The sequence below is a fragment of the Nelumbo lutea genome, chromosome 5 (assembly GCF_056320005.1).
Source record: "Nelumbo lutea isolate HS-2025 chromosome 5, American lotus-T2T, whole genome shotgun sequence".
In the NCBI taxonomy this organism is placed as follows: domain Eukaryota; kingdom Viridiplantae; phylum Streptophyta; class Magnoliopsida; order Proteales; family Nelumbonaceae; genus Nelumbo; species Nelumbo lutea.
The window spans coordinates 65,369,948-65,384,414 of record NC_142688.1 but is presented as its reverse complement, the minus strand read 5'-3'; the positions used below and the strand labels follow the sequence as shown (position 1 = coordinate 65,384,414).

The 14,467-nt window shown below is 38.2% G+C and overlaps 1 non-coding gene across 1 annotated transcript; it reads right to left on the bottom strand.

The window, feature by feature from the left end:
- Positions 1-12,777: 12,777 nt before the first annotated feature.
- Positions 12,778-12,884, bottom strand: LOC148852741 (small nucleolar RNA R71). The gene has a single exon (XR_016100005.1). It is a non-coding gene; the product is annotated as a small nucleolar RNA R71 (small nucleolar RNA).
- Positions 12,885-14,467: the final 1,583 nt, after the last annotated feature.

Below are 14,467 nucleotides of genomic sequence, written 5' to 3'. Positions count from 1 at the left end.
CCATCAGGTAAGCCATCACCCCAAGAACCCCCCACCCTTGAACTGAAGCAATTACCATCCCATTTAGAGTATGCTTTCCTTGAGGAACCATCAGATCTCCCCGTGATAATTTCCGCAGCGCTGAATCCCTTACAAAGAGAAAAATTATTAAGAGTGCTGTGGGAACACAAAAATGCTATAGCTTGGAAGGTAGAAGATATCAAAGGCATTAATCCATCAATCTGCACTCACAGAATTTTGATGGAAGAGGACAGCAAGCCCTCCGTTCAACCCCAAAGGCACCTGAACCCCAACATGAAAGAAGTGGTAAAGGCTGAAATAATTAAGTTGTTAGATGCTGGGATCATTTATCCTATTTCTGATAGTTCTTGGGTAAGCCCTGTGCAAGTTGTGCCCAAGAAAGGGGGTACGACTGTTGTTCCAAATGAGAAAAATGAACTCATCCCTACTAGAACCGTCACCGGATGGCGTGTGTGTATTGACTATAGAAAATTAAATGAAGCCACCCGAAAGGACCATTTCCCTCTCCCATTTATGGATCAAATGTTGGAGAGGCTAGCCGGGCATGAGTATTATTGTTTCTTGGATGGATATTCAGGGTATAACCAGATACCAATTGCACCAGAAGATCAAGAAATGACCACTTTTACTTGCCCATATGGAACCTTTGCATACCGAAGGATGCCCTTTGGGTTATGCAATGCCCCAGCAACCTTTCAGCGATGTATGATGTCTATATTTTCTGATATGGTTGAAAATTTTATTGAGATCTTCATGGATGATTTTTCAGTTTTTGGCTCTTCGTTTGATGCATGTTTGAATAATCTGGAACAGGTGCTTACTAGATGTAAAGAAACACATCTTGTGTTGAATTGGGAGAAATGTCATTTTATGGTGCAAGAAGGCATAGTGCTTGGACACAAGATCTCTCAAAGAGGTATAGAAGTCGACAAGGCCAAGGTGGAGGCAATTGAAAAATTGCCAACCCCAACATCTATTCGTTCTTTGAGAAGTTTCTTAGGACATGTCGGATTCTATAGGAGGTTTATTAAGGATTTCTCAAAAATTTCCAAGCCATTATCTACCTTGCTTCAGAAAGAAGTGCCTTTTGAATTTTCAACTGAACGCCTTCATGCTTTCAACATCTTGAAAGACAAATTGATCCATGCACCTATCATGGTAGCACCAGATTGGACCCTCCCATTTGAATTAATGTGTGATGCGAGTGATTTTGCTATAGGAGCTGTTTTAGGACAAAGAATGAACAAACATTTTCAGCCAATTTACTATGCTAGCAGAACCTTGACTGGACCCCAACTCAATTACACCACCACAGAAAAGGAGCTGCTAGCAGTAATAATTGCACTTGATAAGTTTCGTTCATATCTGATATTATCCAAGGTTGTTGTCTACACAGATCACTCGGCATTAAGGCACTTGCTTACCAAGCAAAACTCAAAACCAAGACTGATCAGGTGGATCCTTTTATTGCAAGAGTTTGACATTGAGATTAGAGACATGAAGGGTGCTGCAAACGAGGAGGAGATGGAGTCGGTACTCCAATTTTGCCATGATAAAGAAGCAGGAGGTCATTTTGGATCTAGTCGCACTGCAGCCAAGGTTTTGCAATCAGGTTTTTATTGGCCCACACTTTTCAAAGATGCCCATAGGTATGTGTCCACATGTGACAAATGCCAAAGATCGGGAAACATTTCCCGACGGAATGAAATGCCCCTTTCCAATATTTTAATCTGTGAAATCTTTGATGTTTGGGGTATAGATTTAATGGGACCTTTCCCGAATTCTTTTGGGAATAAGTACATCCTCGTTGCAGTTGACTATGTATCCAAATGGGTAGAAGCCATGGCTTTACCCACAAATGACTCAAGAAGGGTGGTACACTTCCTAAAGAAGCTATTCTCCCGATTTGGCACTCCGTGAGCTATAATTAGTGATAGGGGAACTCACTTCTGCAATAGCCATTTTGAGAGGTTAATGCAGAAATATGGAATTACACATAAATTAGCTACCCCTTATCACCCTCAAACCAGTGGCCAAGTGGAGTTGGCTAACAAGGAACTCAAAAGAATTCTGGAAAAGACCGTAGCATCTGCCAGAAAAGATTGGTCCATCAAATTAGATGATGCATTATGGGCATACAGAACTACATTTAAGACACCCATTGGCATGTCCCCCTACAGATTGGTCTTTGGTAAAGCATGCCATTTACCAGTTGAATTAGAACACAAGGCCTATTGGGCTCTTAAATTCTTAAATTTTGACATTCAGGCCACAGGGGCTAAAAGGCGGTTGCAATTAAATAAATTGGATGAATTCAGACTTACCACCTATGAGAATGCCAAAGTTTATAAAGAAAGAATAAAAAACTGGCATGATAAGAACTTGCTGAGGCGGGACTTTTATGTAGGCCAACAGGTATTGTTATATAATTCCCATCTCCGCTTGTTTCCAGGTAAGCTGAGATCCAGGTGGTCTGGACCCTTTACCATTTCACAGATTTTCCCCCATGGGGCTATAGAACTCACCCACCCGGTTCAAGGCACGTTTAAAGTAAATGGTCAGCGCCTGAAACCATATTTAATGGGCGGTACTGTACCCCCTCCAACCACTATTTATCTTGATAACCAATAATCTTTTATGCTTGCTCATGAACAGGTTAAGGAATCCTTTTGTCATTTATCTTTTTAGAATATTAGTTAGTAAAATAAAGATTTTTTTCTCAAAATTCCAATTCTTTAAGGACTCAGTTCATCATTTTCTTTTCTTCAGTTTACTCTAGCAAGTGTGATCCCCTAACACTACGAACATTGAGGACAATATTCATCTTAAGTGTGGAGGAGTGAGCCCGAGGCTAGGGTATGAGGGCTGAAACCATGCACCCCAACACACATATGCAGGCAATGACATAACCAAAAAAGACTGGAACCCCTCAAGTTCATTACTATTTATTTGATGATTTTTTTTTAAGAAGGAATTCAATGAGTTGAGGGAGACTGATGTACTTGTTAAGCTTTTATTCTTGTGAATGACCCAATTTGATATATGCATGAGAAAAGGGGAGCTGAATATGCCTTTCAGCATGACTAGCCCTAACTTCCTTCATGTGTTTGGAAGCCCTTGATTTCATTGTTAATGGTCAAGAAAGCTAGTGCACATCTGAAGTGTTGATTCTTGAGGTTCAATAATTGCAAAGAATGACAAAAGCCCAAATTGACTCCGCTATTTTGAGCTGAATAGTAAAACTAGCAGCTCAGAACATGAGTCCTATTTACCTACCTCAAGTAAGTGACAAGTGTGAGATGGAGCATAAGATGCACTCAAACCAAAAAAAAAAAAAAAAAAAAAAAGAAAAGTAAAAGAGAGAAAAGTGTGTGAGATGGAGCATAAAATGCACTCACACCGAAAAAAAAAAAAAAAGAAGAAGAAGAATAAAAGGGTGAGATGGAGCATAAGATGCACTCACCCTTAGAAATAAGTAATTGTGGTGACAACCGAGGTTCAAAGGGGCACTCTAAAGTTGAACTCTCATTGAGATTTAGTTACAGATGTGAAATTTAGTGAAAATTGATTATTAACCTTGACAATTAAGGAGCTGATTTATATATGAATTAGGAGTGAAGGCTAGACTATGATGAAATTCATATTCTCCTTTCCTTGAATCTGATACATATCTTAAATGGTAATGTACAAGAATAAGAGTTGAGCACTTACAAAAGTTCCCCGACTACTCAATGCATTTCTATCTTAAAAAGTTCACCAGGTAAATGGTGAGAACAGAAGGGGGGAATGTTAAGTTTATGGCTGATGTCTTTGCTTGAGGACAAGCAAAAGCTTAAGTGTGGGGGTATTTGATGAACCTACAATTTATCTATATTTTATGAGATTTTTGCATGAAATTTTATGCTGGTTTAATTAGATTTTGCCCTATTTTAGCTTGATTGCAAGAAAGATTTCAGGGGGAGCCAAATCAACAAAAAGAAGGCAAAAGCAAGAAAAGAAAGCCCAAAATTTATCAAGTTCAGCCCAGCCCAGCCATGAGAGCAAGGGAGTTTCATTCGGCTTAAGTAGTGCAAGCTAAATCTTTGGAAAACCCAAGGGAAGAAGTCTAGCAAGAAGGAAATTTCAGCCCAGCCCATATTTAGCCCAAATAACAGCCTAGAGTGTAGCCCACATGAGCTCAAAAGCAAGTTAAGTTGTAGCCCAAATAGCAGTCCAAAGGGAGCTAGGGGCGGCAACTCCTAGAAGTTTCTTGAAGAGAAGGAGGGAGCACTCTAGAAGGTTCATGAGGGGTGTAATACACCCAATTCTAGAGACTTCAAGAAGGGGCAAGAGCCCCCTTGAAAAACTATATAAGGAGGCCTCTAGGAGGGGGGAGAGTTGTTCGATTGCTTGAGAGGAAGGCTCTCCCACTCTTAGAGGTTCGGCCACCTTGAGAGAAGAGAAGAGAAGAAGGCTAGGTGCAAGGAAGAAGAAGAAGAAGGGATGAAGGAAGTTCAAGACAAGCAAGCTAGAAGAGAAGGTGAGTTCAAATTGAGGGTTTGTGATTCAAAGATCTTTTGTAATAAATCAATTGTAGTTTCATTCTCTTTTGATTCGAATTCAGTTTCTTTGTTATATTTTCTTTCTTCTTTCTCCTTTTTTCCATTCTTCCTTGATGTATTTCAGTTTGTAAAATTTCAGTTCAGCAATCTAATTCTTTTTTATTCATTCAAATGGTCATGAATTTGTACTTGAAGTTTCTTGAATAAGGGTATTATTGTAGATTAATTCGGCCAACTAACCTTCAAAACTCAGATCTGAATTCTCAGATCTGAGATTGCAAGATCTGAATTGCTTGAAAGAGAATTCAGATCTGCAATTTTTAGATTGGCCGAATTAATCTACAACTTGGAATTCCTAGAGTGCTTGAGAGAGACTCTAGGAATTCAGATCTACTATTCAAGAACTGAATTGAGTGCAAGGTTAGAGATAACTTGCACAATTTACTTGGTGATCAATTCAGATTTGAATTGATGTCTTAGAAGTGTTTGAAGAAATGCATGCATGGGGATTAGATTCTTGCTAGAGATAGAAGAACCGTCACTCATGAATAGGATGAACATGCGCTTGAGAGAGGCTGTTCATGACCTTGGGGTTTCACCAAACCAAGGCTCAATCATGATTTATTCGAATGATCCAAATTGATAGATTGCTGAATTCTGAGATTGACATTTACTGCTTACTCTTCTAACCTGATTTGAAGGCAATTGAGCCAATGATTTAGATAGATTTTAAATTGGGATTTTTTAGCTTTCATTAAAGTTTTGATTTATTTGTTGATCAGATAAGAAGTGCTCAATTTAGTATTGGTAATTGTTTCCTAAATCCTCGTGGGAACGATACTTCACTCACTACTTTATTACTTGAACGGCTAGTGCACTTGCTAGTGTCACAATGAGCCACACATCAGACTCATATTTCTATTCAGGGTATGAAAGAAGGCATCTGGAGCAAAGAAAGACAAATCGGATGATTTTTCACAGTTTCGGTAGCCTTCAGTAATCTAGGTCCAACTCGCGTATCCGAACTCTGATTGGGCTGATTCATGACCCAATAGAAAGATAAGAGAAAAAGCCATAACTTTCGGGTTTTGGGCTTTAATTGATTCGGCCTGCAACAAAATTAAATCTGGGCCAAAATTGCGGCAAATTCATAGGAAGGCCCAATCCGCAGCTGAACCCCAACTTGCAGAAAAGCATGGCAGCAGCCCAATTCATAGAGGAGGTCTATTACGAATCCAAGAACAAGAAACTGAGAAGAGTCCTTCTAGATCTAAATTCTTGATGTAATCTTAGAAGGATAAAGGGATTGAGTTCACTAGATAAAGAGATAAGAATAGGATTAGACTAGGACTTTCTATTTTTGCAAGATAAACTTCGAGAAGAAGTACGAGACCACCCCCTCCACTTTAGGCATCACACAATCACTCAATTTTGGATTTGAATCAAGAAGCAAGGAGCAATCAGTCAAGAAGGGTTCAAGAAAGGTTCAAGAATTCAAGAAATCTCAAGAAGAAGGTGGCAACAAGAGGAGGAGATCTCAGCACCATGGGCGAATTCAAGAGTTCTTTCTTTCCCTTTGTTTGCTTTAATTCTTCCATCATGAACTGATTTGTTTCTTGCTAGGGCTATGGAAAGCCTAACCATGTTAAAGAATATATTTATCTTTATGATTTATTCAAGATTGTGATTTTCATATAGTCTATGAATTATTGTGCTTAATGCAATTAAGAGATTGGCCACCTCTTAATTGAATTTGGTTATGTGAATGAATTGAGAGAGGAATTCACATAATTGAGAGAACAAGTCATAGTGTGAATTGAATGGTATATAGAGATATATATACATGATTCATCTAAACTTAGTGGTTTTTCTTGGACTTAGTGCCCTTCCATCTTGAGAGCTCTACTCGAGAGATCAAAGGGTTACCTGTTGGGCGTAGGTTTAGTATATCTCGAGAGAGAATATTAAATAAATTTTGAAAAGACCTCAGCTTATGGGAATGACAAATAATCTTGGTTAATCGAATCAATTAATATTCATTACATTGGTTAGGTGGACCAAAAGCCCTAGCGATTTCATCCATTGCCTATTTGGTTAGTGATCACCTTTGTTTCTATTATCTTTCTTTAATTTTTATTTTTAGTAGATCTTGCTCAAATCTGAAATTCGATTGTCTAGATAACTAGGGAAGATGATGGTTCTAATACTTATTTTGTTAAATCCCTATGGGAATTATATTTTTATACTACTTGATAACTAGTGCACTTGCTAGGGTTATATATTTATAGCTATCAAGTTTTTGGCACCGTTGCCTAGGATTTAATCCAAAATAATATTAGAATTTGTTAACCTTGATTAATTTGGACATTTTATTTCTGTTATTATTTTCTTTTATCTGTTTTTATTATTTTTATTTATTTGTTCGAATTCTGCTGGTTCATATTTACTAGTGCATGACACGCACTAGACAAGAAGGTTTAGTAGAATTCGATCCTGAGATTCAAAGGACCCTTCGCTTGTTGTAAAGGGCGAACAAAGGAAAAGCAAGAGAAGGGGTTGTAAGTTGCGAACCAGCCACAGAGATAGAAGGAGAGATGGCAGAAGGAAATCGCACCCTCTTGGACTATGCTTGTCCAAACATTTATGGGGTGACATCCATCATTTGCAAGCCTACCATCCATTCCAATAATTTTGAAATATGTGATACCCTTAAACATAATGGAGTTAGTGATGATGCTATTAGGCTAAGATTATTTCCTTTTTCATTACGTGATAGAGCTAAAGATTGGCTCAACTCACTCCTGCAGGATGTATCACCACTTGGAATGATCTAACCCATAAATTTTTGGCTAAATATTTTCCACCCTCCAAAACAGCAAAGCTAATTAATTATATTACTACTTTTGCTCAATTTGAGAGGAAATCCTTGTATGAAGCATGAGAAAGATTCATGGGATACCAATTTTGTGACAAATACAAACTTTTTATAATTGTATTACCCCCTCTAATTGGTCCATTATTGGTGCAGCTGCAGGTGGTACAATCATGATGAAAAGTCCAGAGGAAGCATATGACTTAGTGGAGGAGATGGCATCAAACAGCTACTAGTGGAGCAATGATCGAACCAATCAAAGGGGAGTACACCACATAGATTCCTTTGCATCCCTATCTGCACAAATAGCCAATCTAAATAAGAAACTGGATAATTTTAGTATTGTAGCCATTAGTACACCATCTAGCATCTCATGCAATTTTTGTGGTCAAATAGGACATGCCAATTTTGATTGTCAAATAAATAGTCCTTTTATTTCCCATGAGAATGCTAATTTTATCTCTTATGCTGGCAAGAAAACCTATAACCCATATCCAAATACATACAACCCAAGTTGGAGGTATCACCCAAACTTCTCATGGAGTAATAATCAGCAAAAGGCACCTATGGGTTTCCAACCACAGCCACCCCACAAGAAAAAAGAACAATCTGGAGGAAATGATCTCTAAGTTCATTAATTCCATTAAAGCAAGGTTCCAAGAGCAAGAAGCATTGATTAAAAACTTAGAGGTTCAAGTGGGGTAGATTGTATGCCTGTTATTAGAAAGGAAAGAGGGAAGGCTACCCAGCAACACAGAAAGGAACCCTAGAGAGCAAGTAAACGCCATAACTTTAAAAAGTGGGAAAACAGTTGGCGAAATTCAAAGAAAGGACAAGGAAGCTAAAGTGGCCGATCTACAAAAGGAGAATGAGGGAAGTACCCTAAAACTGAATTAACATGAAATTAAACTTCCTATTCCCTACCCAAGAAGAGTCTTGAAGGCTAAATTAGATAAGCAATTTGAAAAATTTTTAGAAGTTTTCAAAAAGATTCATATTAACCTTCCTCTTCTTGATGTTTTGTCATAGATGCCGAAGTATGCCAAATTCCTGAAAGAGGTAATGTCCAACAAAAGAAAGTGGGAGGATGGTGAGATAGTAAAACTAAACAGAGAATGTTCAACCATTCTTTAAAAGAGATTGCCCCCAAAGCTTAAGGATCGAGGGAGTTTTTCTATACCTTGCACCATAGGGAATACTGAATTTGAAAAAGCTTTATGTGATTTAGGTGCTTGTATAAATTTAATGCCTTATTCTATTTTTGAAAAACTTGGATTGCATGAACTAACATGTACAACTATTATCATGCAATTAGCTAATAAAAGCATTAAATATCCTAGGGGAATAGTAGAAGATGTTTTGGTCAAAGTGGGAAATTTTATTATTCCTACTGATTTCATTGTGTTGGATATGGAGAAAGATAGAACAATGTCATTGATTCTAGGGAGACACTTTCTTGCTACTGGTGATGCTTTAATTGATGTGCGAAAATGTCTACTTACCCATAGAATCAATGGTCAAGAAGTGGTGTTCAATGCATTTAAAACCATGGAACATCCTAACACAATTGAATATGAAATTTATGCAATCGATAGCATTAATGTTAGTGCAGCCGAAGTAGACACATCTAAATCAGAAGACACGCTGAAAGTTGCACTTAACAATAGTCCTAATCAATTGCAATAAAAAGAGCAAAAGTTTGTACTGAAATTGGAATTGTGAAATTTGACTTCTGAGCCAGATTCTTTTGAAATTACAATTCATAATGCATCTTTACCTCCATCTCCCTATTCCAGGTTTAAACCCACCTATGAAGGATGAAAGGGGGAAACATAGGAAGTTAAAACCAGGTGGAGCAGACCCTTTGAAGTAGCTAGGGTATTCCCTCATGGAGCGATTGAAATACATAATGATGATGGGAGTACATTCAAGGTAAATGGACAGCGGTAGAAGCATTACATCGAAGGAGAACAACCCATCCACCATGGGTCCGTTCTCTCCTTGAAACCGCCATGAATGAAATATGAAAGTTAAGCTCATGACTTAAAACGAGCACTTATGGGAGGCAACCCATTAAGTTTAGTTGTTTGTTTTGTTCAGTTTTCTTTTTTTGAGTGTGTTTTATTTCATATCTCACATCTACAGGATCTCAACAACGCAATCCGGGAAGTCCTCTTAAATCTTTCTCTCCTTGTTCTTGTTATGCATATTCTATACATTGAGGACAATGTATATCTTAAGTGTGGGGGAGGATTAAGGGGTTGATAAATTTTTTCGGACTCTACCTTGCTTTAATCATCTTATTAACCCTTCTTTTTGAAATTTATGCTCCTTGGAGACTTGTTTTTGAATGATTGCAAACCATGTGTTCAGGTGAGATAGTCAGGAAAGGATGTTAGCAAATCTAGCTGAAATTTTTGGCTATGGAAGGTATCTCAGTAGTTTGAATGATGGACAGGCAAGATGCAATACAGATTTGACCCTTGTGAGCATTTTTTTTCTAACGAACAAACATGGGTTGATTATTCTAGAACTTGTTTTGTTAGGCATGTTAAGACCACGTTAATGAGTTCATGTATTGGAATGTATTATCCAAAAAAAAAAAAAAAAACCTTGTGTGAGATGGAGCATAAAATGCACTCACACCGAGAGAAAAAAAAGAGAGAGATAGTGTGAGATGGATAATAAAATGCACTCACACTAAAAAAATAAAAGGGTGAGATGGAGCATAAAATGCACTCATCCCTATATCCCAAACCCTAATTCATCTTTTGATGCATTGCACTCATGATAAGTGGTGGTGATGTGATACATAAGCAAGCTTACGGTAATAACATCCCTTGTTTTGTTCTGAAGAATCATGAGAGGGTATTTTTTGAATCTTGCTACATGTGATTATGAAAACAAAGAGGGCTTACTCTAGCCCTAAATTGCTCATGCAAAGAGATGCCTGCTTCCCTTGATTGTCAATCTCGCTTGGGGACATGATGATTGGCAATTTAAGATTATTCCAAGACAAATTAAAGAGGAAAAGAAATGGAAGAATGGAAGGACCATAAATACTGGATCAAGGCATGCAGAAGAACCAATACCCTGTTGAGAAAAATCCAAGCCTTCTTTTATTTAGCTTGTTCTTGTTTTAATTATGTTTTGAGTTTTGTCTTGCCCGAGGATGGGCAAGAGTTTAAGTGTGGGGGATTTGATGAGAGTAGAATTTATCATATTTTTATCCCCAGTTACTCTGTCTTTTATACTAAATTAGCACCTAATTGGACTCATATTTCTGTTCAGGGCAAGAAAGAAGGCATTAGGAGCAAAGAAAGGCAAATCGGATGATTTTTCACAATTTCGGTAGCCTTCAGTAATCTTGGTCTAACTCGCGTATCCGAACTTTGATTGGGCTGATTTAAGACCCAATGGAAAGATAAGAGAAAATTCCACAACTTTTTTTTATGGGCTTTCACTGATTTGGCCAGCAATGAAGTCAAATTTGGGCCCGGAGTCGCAGCAAATTCTCAGGAAGGCCAAATCCGAAGCTGAAGCCCAATTCGCAGAGGTCTAATTCGAATCCAAGAACAAGAAACTGAGAAGAGTCCTTCCCGATCTAAATTCTTGATGTAATCTTAGAAGGAAAAAGGGATTGAGTTCACTAGATAAAGAGATAAGAGTATGATTAGACTAGGACCTTCTATTTTTGCAAGATAAACTTCAAGAGGAAATAGGAGACCACCCCCTCCCCTTTAAGCAATAGAAAAGGGGGGGGGGGTGACCATCTTTAGGCATCAAACAATCACTCAATTTCGGATTTGAATCAAGAAGCAAGGAGCAATCTGTCAAGAAGGGTTCAAGAAAGGTTCAAGAATTCAGGAAATCTCAAGAAGAAGGTGGCGGCAAGAGGAGGAGATCTCAGCACCATGGGCGAATTCAAGAGTTCTTTCTTTCTCTTTGTTTGCTTTAATTCTTCCATCATGAACTGATTTGTTTCTTGCTAGGGCTATGGAAAGCCTAACCATGTTAAAGAATATATTTGTCTTTATGATTTATTCAAGATTGTGATTTTCATATAGTCTATGAATTATTGTGCTTAATGCAATTAAGAGCTTGGCCACCTTTTAATTGATTTGGGTTATGTGAATGAATTGAGAGAAGAATTCACATAATTGGGAGAATAATTAATAGTGTGAATTGAATGGTATATAGAGATATATATACATGATTCATCTGAACTTAATGGTTTTTCTTGGACTTAATGCACTTCCATCTTGAGAGCTCTACACGAGAGATCGAAGGAATACCTAATGGGCATAGGTTTATATATCTCAAGAGAGAATATTAAATAAATTTGGGAAAGCCCTCAGCTTATAGGAATGACAAATAATCTTGATTAATCGAGTCCATTAATATTCATTACATTGGTTAGGTAGACCAAAAGCCCTAGCGATTTCATCCATTGCCTATTCGGTTAGTCATCACATTTGTTTCTATTATCTTTCTCTAATTTTTATTTTCAGTAAATCTTGCTCAAGTTTGAAATTCGATTGTCTAGATAACTAGGGAAGATGATGGTTCTAATACTTATTTTGTTAAATCCCCGTGGGAATGATATTTTTATACTACTTCATAACTAGTGCACTTGCTAGGGTTATATTTTTATAGCTATCAAGTTTTTGGCGCCGTTGCCGGGGATTTAATCCTAAAATAATATTAGAATTTATTAACCTTGATTAATTTGGACATTTTTTTCTGTTATTATTTTCTTTTATTTGTTTTTATTATTTTTATTTATTTGTTCGAATTCTGCTGGTTCAGATTTACTAGTTCAAGACACGCACTAGACCGGAATGTTTAGCAGAATTCGATCCTGAGATAGAAAGGACCCTTTGCTTGTTGCAAAGGGACAACAAAAGAAAAGCAAGAGAAAAGGTTGTTATTTGCAAACCAGCCATAGAGATAGAAGGTGAGATGGCAGAAGGAAATCGCACCCTCTTGGACTATGCCTGTCCAAACATTGATGGGGTGACATCCAGCATTTGCAAGCCTACCATCCATGCCAATAATTTTGAAATAAAGCTTGCAATAATTCAAATGATCCAAACTAGTATTCAGTTTAGTGGGTTGCCGAGTGATGAACCTAATGCACACATCGTTAACATCCTTGAAATATGTGATACCTTTAAACATAATGGAGTTAGTGAAGATGCTATTAGGCTAAGATTATTTCCTTTTTCATTGCGTGATAGAGCTAAAGATTGGCTCAACTCACTCCCTACAGGAAGTTTCACCACTTGGAATGGTCTAACCCATAAATTTTTGGCTAAATATTTTCCACCCTCCAAAACAGCAAAACTAATTAGTGATATTACTACTTTTGCTCAATTTGAGAGGGAATCCTTGTATGAAGCATGAGAAAGATTCAAGGAGATGGTTCAGAAGTGTCCCCACCATGGGATACCAATTTGGCGACAAATACAAACTTTTTTTAATGGTATTACCCCCTCTAATCAGTCCATTATTGATGTAGCCACAGGTGGTACAATCATGAGGAAAACTCCAAAGGAAAAATATGACTTTGTGGAGGAGATGGCATCAAACAACTACCAGTGGAGCAACGATCGAACTAATCAAAGGGTAGTACACCACATAGATTCCTTTGCATCCCTATCTGCACAAATAGCCAATCTAAATAAGAGACTGGATAATTTTAGTATTGCAGCCATTATTACACCATCTAGCATTTCATGTGATTTATGTGGTCAAATAGGACATGCCAATTCTGATTGCCAAATAAATAGTCCTTTTATTTCCCATGAGAATGCTAATTTTATCTCTCATGCTGGAAGGACAAACTACAACCCATATCCAAATACATACAACCCAGGGAGGAGGAATCACCCAAACTTCTCATGGAGTAACAATCAGCAAAAGGCACCTATGGGTTTCCAACCACAGCCACTCTCACAAGAAAAAAAGAACAATCTAGAGGAAATGATCTCTAAGTTCATTAATGCCACTAAAGCAAGGTTCCGAGAGCAAGAAGCATCGATTAACAACTTAGAGGTTCAAGTGGGGCAGATTGTAAGCCTGTTATTAGAAGGAAAGAGGGAAGGCTACCCAGCAACACAAAAAGGAACCCTAGAGAGAAAGTAAATGCCATAACTTTAAGAAGTGGGAAAACAGTTGGCAAAAATCAAAGAAAGGACAAGGAAGCTGAAGTGGCCGATCTACAAAAGAAGAATGAGGGAAGTACCCCGAAACTGAATTTACATGAGATTAAACTTCCTATTCCCTACCCAAGAAGTGTCTTGAAGGCTAAATTAGATTAGCAATTTGAAAAGTTTTTAGAAGTTTTCAAAAAGATTCATATTAACCTTCCTCTTCTTGATGTTTTGTGACAGATTCATTGCAGGGTATGTGCCTGTCAGGTGTAAGGCACCCTCTAAAGGTGGCAGGCACAATGCTGTATGATGAGGGACATGGGTGTTGTCCCCAAATTTGTCAGGTATGGTGGTCGAGCAGGAGATCTTCGCACGATACACTGATCTACTCTTTCACGAGTTACCCTATGCCGGGCTACCCCATAAGCGGCGAGCTGCCTATGGCAAGCTATGCCGAGCTGTCTAGCCCGAGGTGTCTTCACTGTGGGACATCTAGAGGCGGATCAGTGTGTTCCTGTCAGAAAGTGGCCTAAGATCCACTAGGAGAGGCTCGGGTATTAGGAGAGGTCAGAGGGCCCCGAGCTCGGAGGTAGCTCAGGATGCTCGAAGCATTGCACGTATTCCAATTTCGTGCCACTTGGGCTGTGTAGAACTATTCTGGCTCTACTACCCTGTTGGTTCGAGGAGCCATCTACGTGAAGGATCTAAGGCTCCTCATCCCAGTTCGCGCTTGGCCTAACTAGGAGAGATGCCACACTGGCTGCTACTTCACGGGGATCGGATTCAACTATCAGACATTTATGTATGTCATTAGCTTCAATCAAGATGATGTACTTTATGAGTTTATTGTAAATGAATAAAAGTGCATATTTGATTCA